This window comes from Oncorhynchus clarkii, chromosome 6 (assembly GCF_045791955.1).
Source record: "Oncorhynchus clarkii lewisi isolate Uvic-CL-2024 chromosome 6, UVic_Ocla_1.0, whole genome shotgun sequence".
Classification (NCBI taxonomy): domain Eukaryota; kingdom Metazoa; phylum Chordata; class Actinopteri; order Salmoniformes; family Salmonidae; genus Oncorhynchus; species Oncorhynchus clarkii.
The window spans coordinates 37847287-37860672 of record NC_092152.1 but is presented as its reverse complement, the minus strand read 5'-3'; the positions used below and the strand labels follow the sequence as shown (position 1 = coordinate 37860672).

The following is a 13386-nucleotide window of genomic DNA, read 5'->3' as shown; positions in this document are numbered from 1 at the left end:
ACCTACAATTGAAGTCGGAAGTTTACATACACCTTAGCCAAATACATTTAAACTCAGTTTTTCGCAATTCCTGACATTTAGTCCTAGTAAAAATTCACTGTCTTAGGTTAGTTAGGAACACCACTTTATTGTAAGAATGTGCTTTAAGAATTCAGCTTTTATTTATTTCATCACATTCCTAGTGGGTCAGAAGTTTACATACACTCTATTATTATTCCACAAGCTTCCCACAATAAGTTGGGTGAATTTTGGCCCATTCCTCCTGACAGAGCTGGTGTAACTGACTCAGGTTTGTAGGCCTCCTCGCTCGCACACGCTTTTTCAGTTCTGGTCAAATTTTCAATAGGATTGAGGTCAGGGCTTTGTGATGGCCACTCCAATACCTTGACTTTGTTGTCCTTAAGCCATTTTGCAACAACTTTGGAAGTATGCTTGGGGTCATGGTCCATTTAGAAGACCCATTTGCAACCAAGCTTTAACTTCCTGACTGATGTCTTGAGATGTTGCTTCAATATATCCACGTAATTTTCCATCCTCATGATGCCATCTATTTTGTGAAGTGCATCAGTCCCTTCTGCAGCAAAGCACCCCCACAGCATGATGCTGCCACCCCCGTGCTTCACGGTTGGGATCGTGTTCTTCGGCTTGCAAGCCTCCCCTTTTCCTCCAAACATAACGATGGTCATTATGGCCAAACAGTTATATTTTTGTTTCATCAGACCAGAGCACATTTCTCCAAAAAAGTATGATCTTTGTCCCCATGTGCAGTTGCAAACCATAGTCTGGCTTTTTTATGGCGGTTTTGGAGCAGTGGCTTCTTCCGTGCTGAGTGGCCTTTCAGGTTATGTCGATATAGGACTCGTTTTACTGTGGATATACAGTTGATTCCTGACATTTAATCCTACTAAAAATTCCCTGTCATAGGTCAGTTAGAATCACCACTTTATTTTAAGTATGTGAAATGTCAGAATTATAGTAAAGATAATGATTTATTTCAGCTTTAATTTCTTTCATCACATTCCCAGTGGGTCAGAAGCTTACATACACTCAATTAGTATTTGGTAGCATTGCCTTTAAATTGTTTAACTTGGGTCATACCTTTCCAGTAGCCTTTTACAAGCTTCCCACAATAAGTTGGGTGAATTTTGGCCCATTCCTTCTGACAGAGCTGTTGTAACTGAATCAGGTTTGTAGGCCTCCTTGCTCGCACACGCTTTTTCAGTTCTGCCCACAAATGTTCAATAGGATTGAGGTCAGGGCTTTGTGATGGCCACTCCAATACCTTGACTTTGTTGTCCTTAAGCCATTTTGCCACAACTTTGGAAGTATGCTTGGGGTCATTGTCCATTTGGAAGACCCATTTGCAACCAAGCTTTAACTTCCTGACTGATGTCTTGAGATGTTGCTTCAATACATCCACATACTTTTTCGTCCTCATGATACCATCTATTTTGTGAAGTGCACCAGTCCCTCCTGCAGCAAAGTACCCCCACAACATGATGCTGCCACCCCCATGCTTCACGGTTGGGATGGTGTTCTATGACTTGCAAGCCTCCCCCTTTTTCCTCCAAACATAACGATGGTCGTAATGGCCAAACAGTTTCATCAGACCAGAGGACATTTCTCCAAAAAGTACGATCTTTGTCCCCATATCCATTTGCAAACCGTAGTCTGGCTTTTTTATGGCGGTTTTGGAGTAGGGGCTTCTTCTTTGCAGGTTATGTATATAAGACTCGTTTTACTGTGGATATAGATACTTTTGTGCCTGTTTCCTCCAGCATCTTCACAAGGTCCTTTGCTGTTGTACTGGGATTGATTTGCACTTATCGCACCAATGTACTTCATCTCTAGGAGACAGAACGCGTCTCCTTCCTGAGCGGTATGACGGCTGCGTGGTCCCATGGTGTTTATACTTGCGTACTATTGTTTGTACAGATGAACGTGATACCTTCAGGCGTTTGGAAATTGCTCCCAAGGATGAACCAAACTTGTGGATTTCAACATTTTTTTTCTGAGGTCTTGGCTGATTTCTTTTGATTTTCCCATGATGTCCAGCAAAGAGACTGAATTTGAAGGTATGCCATGAAATACATCCACAGGTACACCTCCAATTGACTCAAATTATGTCAATTAGCCTATCAGAAGCTTCTAAATCCATGACATCATTTTCTGGAATTTTCCAAGCTGTTTAAAGGCACAGTCAACTCAGTGTATGTAAACTTCTGACCCACTGGAATTGTGATACAATGAATTATAAGTGAAATAATCTATCTGTAAACAATTGTTGGAAAAGGGACTTGTGTCATGCATAAAGTAGATGTCCTAACCGACTTGCCAAGACTATAATTTGTTAACAAGACATTTGTGGAGTGGTTGAAAAACGAGTTAATGACTCCAACCTACAGTGCCTTGCGAAAGTATTTGGCCCCCTTGAACTTTGCGACCTTTTGCCACATTTCAGGCTTCAAACATAAAGATAGAAAACTGTATTTTTTTGTGAAGAATCAACAACAAGTGGGACGCAATCATGAAGTGGAACGACATTTATTGGATATTTCAAACTTTTTTAACAAATCAAAAACTGAAAAATTGGGCGTGCAAAATTATTCAGCCCCCTTAAGTTAATACTTTGTAGCGCCACCTTTTGCTGCGATTACAGCTGTAAGTCGCTTGGGGTATGTCTCTATCAGTTTTGCACATCGAGAGACTTTCCCATTCCTCCTTGCAAAACAGCTCGAGCTCAGTGAGGTTGGATGGAGAGCATTTGTGAACAGCAGTTTTCAGTTCTTTCCACAGATTCTCGATTGGATTCAGGTCTGGACTTTGACTTGGCCATTCTAACACCTGGATATGTTTATTTTTGAACCATTCCATTGTAGATTTTGCTTTATGTTTTGGATCATTGTCTTGTTGGAAGACAAATCTCCGTCCCAGTCTCAGGTCTTTTGCAGACTCCATCAGGTTTTCTTCCAGAATGGTCCTGTATTTGGCTCCATCCATCTTCCCATCAATTTTAACCATCTTCCCTGTCCCTGCTGAAGAAAAGCAGGCCCAAACCATGATGCTGCCACCACCATGTTTGACAGTGGGGATGGTGTGTTCAGCTGTGTTGCTTTTACGCCAAACATAACGTTTTGCATTGTTGCCAAAAAGTTCAATTTTGGTTTCATCTGACCAGAGCACCTTCTTCCACATGTTTGTTGTGTCTCCCAGGTGGCTTGTGGCAAACTTTAAACAACACTTTTTATGGATATCTTTAAGAAATGGCTTTCTTCTTGCCACTCTTCCATAAAGGCCAGATTTGTGCAATATACGACTGATTGTTGTCCTATGGACAGAGTCTCCCACCTCAGCTGTAGATCTCTGCAGTTCATCCAGAGTGATCATGGGCCTCTTGGCTGCATCTCTGATCAGTCTTCTCCTTGTATGAGCTGAAAGTTTAGAGGGACGGCCAGGTCTTGGTAGATTTGCAGTGGTCTGATACTCCTTCCATTTCAATATTATCGCTTGCACAGTGCTCCTTGGGATGTTTAAAGCTTGGGAAATCTTTTTGTATCCAAATCCGGCTTTAAACTTCTTCATAACAGTATCTCGGACCTGCCTGGTGTGTTCCTTGTTCTTCATGATGCTCTCTGCGCTTTTAACGGACCTCTGAGACTATCACAGTGCAGGTGCATTTATACGGAGACTTGATTACACACAGGTGGATTGTATTTATCATCATTAGTCATTTAGGTCAACATTGGATCATTCAGAGATCCTCACTGAACTTCTGGAGAGAGTTTGCTGCACTGAAAGTAAAGGGGCTGAATAATTTTGCACGCCCAATTTTTCAGTTTTTGATTGTTAAAAAAGTTTGAAATATCCAATAAATGTCATTCCACTTCATGATTGTGTCCCACTTGTTGTTGATTCTTCACAAAAAAATACAGTTTTATATCTTTATGTTTGAAGCCTGAAATGTGGCAAAAGGTCGCAAAGTTCAAGGGGGCCGAATACTTTCGCAAGGCACTGTAAGTGTATGTAAACTTCTGACTTCAACAGTTTTTTCTTAAAACTGCGTTGTTGGTTAACGCTTCGAACACACCGACTGCGTCATTGCATCACTGCTGAATAACATTTTGCGCAGCTAGGTAACTATACTGTACCTTTTGCAAATGGTCGCATGCAGTTGGACACATGGAGGAGAGAATCATTTTCGCAGTATCCTCAAAACCGTGTCTTTTTGACACAACTGCTGACAGCTACAGCGACATAAACACAAAAAAATGCTGCTTGGAGACAAGTGTCCACTATAGTAGGATTGCCAGGTAAGTTTAGTAGTGAGCTTGTGCTAGATGTGGCTAGTTAGCGTTAGCTAGCTAGCTAACCTAGCTTGCTAACCTAGCCAATGAGGTGTGTGTGAAAGAAATAGTCAAATAAATTATGCTAGTTACTACCCTTGATAACTTTCCCAAATAATCATGTTTGAAAGAGTGTGAGTGTGTATGTTAGATAAATAGTAATAGAAATGGTAGATACTACTGTACCCTGATCATTTGGCCAGATAACCGTGTGTGTGTCTATGTGTACAGTAGGTGACATGTCCATGATAGCTATCTAATAACTATAGTTATGCTAGGTAATGGTTTGGCTTATCATGTTCATGTCTATGTAGAAGAAGACTGTAGGAGGAAGTGGAGAGGACTCAGGGACAGGTATCAGAGAGAGAGAAGGGCAGAGAAAGATAAGAGGTCTGGGTCAGCAGCTTCAGGCCAGCAGCCTTGGCGCTTCTGCCACATTCTTTCTTTTCTGGATCCATTTATTGTGCCTAGGGCAACGAGTGACAATTTTACAGCCAGACCCTCTACTACGTCATCCACAAGTGTTGTCGCCACCGGAGTATCAAGACCCTCAACGTCACCTACAAATGCGACCTCCACCGGTGGAGTGAGGCCCTCTACAACATCATCCACGAGTATGACCACCACCGACCGGTGCAGCCATGGAAGATGATGAAATGGAGGAAGCACCTCTGGATCTCGGACCACCGGAGATTATTATGAACCTCACGGAAGTGACCACTGAGGACCTCGTTGAACAGGATGTGGCCGTGGAGAGAAACAGAGAGAAACGAAGAGGAACAACGTCACACCAGGCGTTATCGGAGGTACCAGCCCCCAGATCCACTCAGCTCATTTCAGGAGCGGCTCCTCCAAGCCGTCGAGAGGGATGCAGCCCAACCTGATGATCACAGGAAGGAGACCCTCTTTGCCATGAGCCTGGTGCAGACACTGAAGAGGCTGCCTCAGCAAAGAAAAGCAGCAGTCAAGGTTAAAATGTATCAGCTGCTTTTCGAAGCCGAGTTTAATGGTATGTTTTTTTTCTCTCCACATCACAGGTAGTGTCATAAGTGTGCGACAGTGAAGTAAAGTAGGTCATTTTTACAGTATAGTTATGTAGGTTAATTGGTATTTCAGATCAAAGTATTAATATGAGGCAAATGTATAGCTGTTGTTTCTGGGTTAGAAAATATCCTAAAACAGTTTGCTGTCGAAATATCTGCCTGTCATATTCATCTTTTGATCTGAAATACAAATTCCATGAGTAAACAGCAAGTATTACCAACTTTACCACACTGTTCCTATATTTATGCCACTAACGACACTATACAAGCAGTATTTAGTTAACATAAATCTCACCTTTTATGGTGTCATATTATGTTAAGCTTGTATGTGTTGTTTTTCTCTTCCCTTCCAGAGATGGAGTCAATTTAACAGACAAGCTCACAGGAAGGACAGGAAGAGGAGAGGAGTTGTCTGGTTGTTGTTTTGACCTCCCTCATTGTACCTTTCTTTTCACACACGTCAGTTTGGTTTAAATTCAGTCAATTCATAAAGTCATTTGTTTATAAAGTCTTAGGATAGCATTCATTATTAGTGTTACATAGATTTCTGAATTGAAACTCATACAGAGTTTTCACAGATGCTCTTGGTCTCTTACGAGACTAAAGGTCAATATATTTATTTCATTTAAAACCACTTGGAAACCAGGGTGTTGAAACATTTTGTGAAGTTATGTTCCATTCCGTCCGTGACGTCCAGGGGCCATTTGTTTGTTTAGCTGTGTTATGGCTACATAGTATTCCCTTTTTCTCAGAGACAGAGACACACACACACACCTCTTCGTACCTCAGATCTCCAGTGCCCTGCCCTCTCTCTCTTTATGGCCATGTCTGAAGTTCCCTTACTACGTCTAGGCTTTATGAGTAGTCCCTGTATCGGTCTGCAGTTGTGCCAAAAATACATGCTCTTGCTGTTCTCTTACAGATTAAAGGCTACACATTCATTTAAAAACGTCTTCTTTTTTTTACACGCACGCACCCACACCTCTTTCAATAGTTTTATTTTTTAAAACATTTTTACAATACACATACCTGTCATGTTCTTTCCTGTACTTGAATACTTATTAAATTATGTTTTCATAGTCAGTTGTTTCAGTTGTTTATTAATATCTAATTTAGACTTAATCTGCTTATTTCTTCCCTACACCTTGCTGATCTAAGACAAGATGAAAGTAAAAACACATTCTCTTCCTAATTAGTTTTTTTCCCACCTGTATTTTGTCAGGCCAGTGAACAAGGTGTTAAACTGTACTATTTGTATGGACCCTAGGTTACCTAGGTTACCCTTTCCCTTTGTTATCATACTAACTGTATGTCATATAACCTTAATTAGTGCTCCCGCTCACTCTTAAAAGAGCCGTTTCACTCCATGGCATACTGCCATGGGACTTCACCTGCTGGCGATGAGAAGTAGGTGGTCAGCTTCTCCCTCACCTGGAGTGCCTGTCTGGGGGCGTTGTTGGCACCTGCCCTGGTGACATCAGGAAGGTGACCATTTGGCGTGCCCATCGCCATCTGGAGCGGCTCCTGGAATGACCTCCGCAGGTAGTTGTGGAGAACACATGTGGCCTTCACGCAGGCATCGACATTTGAGGGGCTGAGACCAAGCACTCTCCAATACATTCTCCATCGGGCTTCCAGAATCCCAAAGGCGCATTCAACAACTAACCTTGCCCTGGACAGTCGTTTGTTAAAGATCCTTACAGGCTTTGGCAATGGCAGCAGGCGTCCAGCATAGGGCCTCATGAGGTTGGGTCTTAAAGGGAAGGCCTCATCGCCGACGAAGACGTGGGGAACAGGTCCCAGATCTTCAGCCCCAGGGAGTGATGCAGGTGGTGGAATATCCAGGGTGCCATCCTGAAGTGCCTGGCCAAAGGCAGTCTCGGAGGGTCACGCCATCACTTCCCTTGCCGTAAGCACCAACATCGACAACACGGAAACAGTAGATGGCATCTACTACAGCCAAGAGTACAACTGAATATGTACCCTTGTAGTTGTAGAATTGCGAACCTAAGCATGGTGGAGCCTGGATTACTACATGTTTCCCATCAATGGAGCCAAGACAGTTGGGGAAATTCCACCTCTCCAGGGACTCGGCAGCGATGGCCCTCCCGTCTTCCTCCTTGGGGACAGGCATGTATTCACCATCCAGACAGTCCCAAATGGCTTGTGCCACAGAGGGGACAATGCCTGCCACCGTGGACCATCCAACTCAGAAGCTGAATCCTATGGTCCTGTAGGAGTCCCCTGTTGCCAAGAATCTAAAATATAATTCAAAATAATGATCAATATTGTGTATAACTTGAAATCCACCCACATATTATATCTACTCATATAGCTACCTCATTACTGTTTATTATGCTTTACTAATTATATTGTAATACTCATCAACCATCATTAACAATGCCTTGAAACAGTACAATTCAGTCTATGACTATATCAATAAACTGTAGTCCAGGCCAACTCTACTCTTAGAAAGAATGGTACTATCTACTTAAAAGGGTTCTCTGGCTGTCCCCATAGGAGATCCCTTTTAGGTTCCAGGTAGTACCCCTTTTGGTTCCAAGTAGAACCCTATTGGGTTCCATGTATTAAGTATTATACCTGGAACCAAAAATGGTTATCCTATGGGGAAAGCAGAAGGACACTTTTGGAACCTTTTTCTCTAAGAGTGTATGTGAGTCCAATACGAATGTAATGAATGACTGTAACTGTCTTGAACAACAATGGGTCCTGGAGAAGACTAGCCAACCTTCATCAGGGCAGAAGGCACCTTTCTTTTCATTTGGTAACTTTGGGAAAAGTTATAGTCCCAATGAACATTCTCTAAAAGTACATCTGATGTCAAATAGGGACTATTAACTAGAGCCCTTTAGCTAGCTAGGTTGCACATAAAAACAATGTATCAAATATTCATCAATTATGGTATCAAAGGCTTCAAAAATTTACTAGAATGTAGCTTACCGGAGACAAATCGGCAGGCGTTGAACTGGGCTGATGGACTCCCGGTAGTTGGTATCCATCCGGGGGATCCTGGCTCCAACCATCTGGAGCAGGTGATCGAACTGGCTTCGGTTCAGACGAAAGTAACTTCGGAATTCCTGTCCAAACAGTCAAAGCTCTTGAATTAGACGGTGGAACTCCCCTGCCTGCTTTCGGGACTTTAACCATCTCTGGACCCACACAGACCTGCGCTTTCGGCGGGGCTGGCCCTTGCCCAACAGCGCGATCAAGACCACCTTCCTCAACGTTGGTCTCATTGTTGAAAGAGCCTACTCTGCTATCTTGACAATTTATTATTGCATTTCGCTCCAAAACTGCATTTTGGAGGGAAATTATACTATGGATATCACAATTCATGTGTGAATGTCATTGAATAAATAATATACTTGGCAAATAAATTAATAAAAAATGTGTAGAAATTATGCAATCAAACTGTTTTTATGTAAGCCCACATTTTTACTGAATATGTGTGCAAAAATAAAATCTACATTCATATTTTGCTACTTTCTGTCAAGTCTACACATACAATTTGATGTATGCACCACACAGAACGCACTGCAACTGCCTCTGCAACGCAATATTGCAAGGCAAATGCAGCGTTCCATTGGAAATTAATGTACTTCTGGTGTGTCGAAACGCAATGACGCAGTCGGTGTGTTCGAAGCGTAAGGGCTTGTAAGCATTTCATTGTAAGGTCTACTACAGCTGTAGTATTTGGAGCATGTGACAAATACAATTTGATACCATTCCCTTCACTCCATTCCAGCCATTATCATAAGCTGACCTCCCCTCAGCAACATCCACTGGTGTCTATATATGGAAAAATACAGATTTTTTTTGTTGATGACGTTTTTATCCTGCACTTTACCCAATGATTTATGAAAATGTACCTGCTACTGTAGGTTGATGTCCTCATTGAGGATTTACAGATGTGCTTAATATGTTTTATGTACACACTTTATTAAAAATTTTTTTTATGAACATTGTTATATTTGCAGATTTTTATTTTCCTTGACTCCAACCCTATTTGATGCACTGAATGGATGTGGGTGGAACAATGTCCACATATGGGTGCAAATTACAAACACTCAAACCAAATCTCTGACGAAGGCCTTGAGGCCGATACGTAAAGCTTAATAAAAAGCAGGAAGAGCAGTGTGCGGGTTTCTCTTTTCTTTCTTGTTATTCACTTGTTATTATGCACCTGGAACAAATATAGTTCAGATGTGTGAGTGCCTTTTTGAACGATCTTTAACAAGCGACATATCCTAACAGAGCACACACTGCAAATGGCTTCTTGCAAACTTTCAATGAGCACGTTAAGTTAAGACCGAGTTGGACCCCGGGAAGACTAGCTGTCGTCATGGCATCAGCTAATGGGGATCCAAATGAAGAATAAAGACTAAAGCACATTCTCTCCCATCATCCTGAGAGAGCCACTGCTGCCATGCCATCTCTCGTCCTCTCATCATGTTTATAAATCATGTCCCTCCAGATCCCATGTCCAAGCAGCTGCATGCAGATCTAATGCAATCTGATATGATTAGGGCTGTTACGGTGACGATATTACCACCACACCGGTGGTCACGAGTCATGACTGCAGTCAAATTCCACATCATGGTAACTAGGCTTCTCCAAGCTCTGATGCTGCTGATGGTCATTAGTAGCCTACCAAACTTGCTAACTATCTGGTACTCAGCACTCTATTGTCCCTCTAATCACTCTGACATCAATGTAAATGTAATCAAAAATCAAATAAAACACTTAATGAGAGCACGAGCTCATGTTGCACAAAGTTTCAAAAGGCTACGCAATTGTGTGAGAAAACAGAGTTTTGATGGGCTCTATTAAAAATAGTGGATCCCATCAGCTTTCTAAAGGCTTACTATATTTATTTCTCAACTTTCCTAATATTAAGCACATTACTTCGCTTTACGACAGAAGTATAGCCTACCTGGCAGGCATGAAAATGAACCAAGGAAAATGTGTCCTCCAGCCTCTATTTAAGTGCATAGATTACATGTATTTTTCCCCCTGCCCCTTTTCCGAGACAGGTGCATAATAGTGGTCAATTTTGAATCAAAACTAATTCCAGACATATACAGTGGGGCAAAAAAGTATTTAGTCAGCCACCAATTGTGCAAGTTCTCCCACTTAAAAAGATGAGAGAGGCCTGTAATTTTCATCATAGGTACACTTCAACTACGACAGACAAAATGAGATAAAAAAATCCAGAAAATCACATTGTAGGATTTTTAATGAATTTATTTGCAAATTATGGTGGAAAATAAGTCTTTGGTCAATAACTAAAGTTTATCTCAATACTTTTTTATATACCCTTTGTTGGCAATGACAGAGGTCAAATGTTTTCTGTAAGTCTTCACAAGGTTTTCACACACTGTTGCTGGTATTTTGGCCCATTCCTCCATGCAGATCTCCTCTAGAGCAGTGATGTTTTGGGGCTGTTGTTGCTGGGCAACACATACTTTCAACTCCCTCCAAAGATTTTCTATGGGGTTGAGATCTGGAGACTGGCTAGGCCACTCCAGGACCTTGAAATGCTTCTTATGAAGCCACTCCTTCATTGCCCGGGCGGTGTGTTTGGGATCATTGTCATGCTGAAAGACCCAGCCACGTTTCATCTTCAATGCCCTTGCTGATGGAAGGAGGTTTTCACTCAAAATCTCACGATACATGGCCCCATTCATTCTTTCCTTTACACGGATCAGTCGTCCTGGTCCCTTTGCAGAAAAACAGCCCCAAAGCATGATGTTTCCACCCCCATGCTTCACAGTAGGTATGGTGTTCTTTGGATGCAACTCAGCATTCTTTGTCCTCCAAACACGACGAGTTGAGTTTTTACCAAAAAGTTATATTTTGGTTTCATCTGACCATATGACATTCTCCCAATCTTCTTCTGGATCATCCAAATGCTCTCAAGCAAACAGACGGGCCTGGACATGTACTGGCTTAAGCAGGGGGACACGTCTGGCACTCCAGGATTTTAGTCCCTGGCGGAGTAGTGTGTTACTGATGGTAGGCTTTGTTACTTTGGTCCCAGCTCTCTGCAGGTCATTCACTAGGTCCCCCCGTGTGGTTCTGGGATTTTTGCTCACCGTTCTTGTGATCATTTTGACCCCACGGGGTGAGATCTTGCGTGGAGCCCCAGATCGAGGGAGATTATCAGTGGTCTTGTATGTCTTCCATTTCCTAATAATTGCTCCTACAGTTGATTTCTTCAAACCAAGCTGCTTACCTATTGCAGATTCAGTCTTCCCAGCCTGGTGCGGGTCTACAATTTTGTTTCTGGTGTCCTTTGACAGCTCTTTGGTCTTGGCCATAGTGGAGTTTGGAGTGTGACTGTTTGAGGTTGTGGACAGGTGTCTTTTATACTGATAACAAGTTCAAACAGGTGCCATTAATACAGGTAACGAGTGGAGGACAGAGGAGCCTCTTAAAGAAGAAGTTACAGGCCTGTGAGAGACAGAAATCTTGCTTGTTTGTAGGTGACCAAATACTTATACTTATTTTCCACCATAATTTGCAAATAAATTCATAAAAATCCTACAATGTGATTTTCTGGATTTTTTTCCCCTCATTTGTCTGTCATAGTTGAAGTGTACCTATGATGAAAATTGCAGGCCTCTCTCATCTTTTTAAGTGGGAGAACTTGCACAATTGGTGGCTGACTAAATACTTTTTTGCCCCACTGTATTATTTAGGATATGTAAAGACAAGATTCAATTACAAATAGTCTGATGGGTGACAATATTATCACTTGGGAATGATGCCCAGCTTGTGTACTCAGGCAAGAAACAGCACATGCCTTTTTGTCTCTCAAATTTTTAAAATCATAGTCGCACACCTCATGTAGCCTAGCCCTTAGGCCTATATGTTTTAATACGGTTTGTATCACACCTAAAGAGGCCAAATAACATCTTAGAATTAATCCGCTTTACAATCGGTTTAGAGCCTAATTGACATACATAGGCGACACGTGACTTTCAAGTTTGAGGAAGATAATTTTCACCACAAAAAATGCACCTTTATGATAAATCACCACATGCATAATCGCATTTGTGGTCATTTTGATAACAGTGTTTTCCTGCTAATTGATTGCATTTTGGAACATTTGTGCCTACAGCCGTGTTCGCATCTTTGCGCTTATGATGGGAAGAAATAGCCTAATAATTTATCAACATTTTTAGCCAAACGTTCTGATCTGGTGCATCAGCCTCATTGCTTTTAAAACTTTTTTTGAGTGTTTGTATTAATTTAGGATCTATCGCATCCCACAACAGTCCCAAAGTATGTTTGGAATATTAAACTTTTTAAAACTTTTGTGCAATGGGGGATAGTGGATTGACGTAGGCTAGTTCTTTTGTTGTTCGTTAGGCCTACTTATCTTCTTGGCTGATGAAAAGTAAATATGGACACTTCTTCTAACATCTTCAATATGTGCTTCAGAATTCGATAAGACGGACATGCACAGTTGTGTCCCTGATGTGTCTGTCTTCACTTGTAGTCTACTTTAGAGCTGAGATGCCTTTGAGAAGGACACAATCACGTGACGGGCATTGGCTAATAAGAATTGAGATGTGTGAGTGAGAGGTGCTTCAGAGTACGGCGATTGGCAGCCGGCAGAAGGGAATTATAATAATTATATTCAGCCCAAGGGCACTACGGCCACACAAGGGGGATGCCGTCAGGAAATTCGAGGCCTGGTGAGAAAATGATCAAGTGCTTATCAAATTGTGAGTGAGAGACTGATGAAGTGTGTGCAGCCTGTGCAAGAAACAAAACAGAACTTTTTTTCAAATCATCATTAGAGTCGCATCACGCAGCCTTAGAATGTATTAAACATCTAAACTTACAGCCCAACATTTGTATCACAACTAAAGTTGCATAAATAACTAAATTAAGTGTATAGGAGGTCCAGCTTCTTTGTTAACCGCTCAACACAGAATAGCTACATGTGCACACTCTCTCGGAAATCGGTT

The 13386-nt window shown here is 41.8% G+C and overlaps 1 protein-coding gene and 2 pseudogenes across 3 annotated transcripts in view; 2 read left to right on the top strand and 1 right to left on the bottom strand.

Moving 5' to 3' along the window:
• Nucleotides 1-13386, top strand: part of LOC139411102 (zinc finger, matrin-type 4a) — a 143018-nt gene that overhangs the window by 102107 nt on the left and 27525 nt on the right. The gene's annotated exons all lie outside the window — the stretch shown is intronic.
• Nucleotides 4180-5756, top strand: LOC139411804 (uncharacterized; annotated as a pseudogene).
• Nucleotides 6746-8643, bottom strand: LOC139411101 (uncharacterized; annotated as a pseudogene).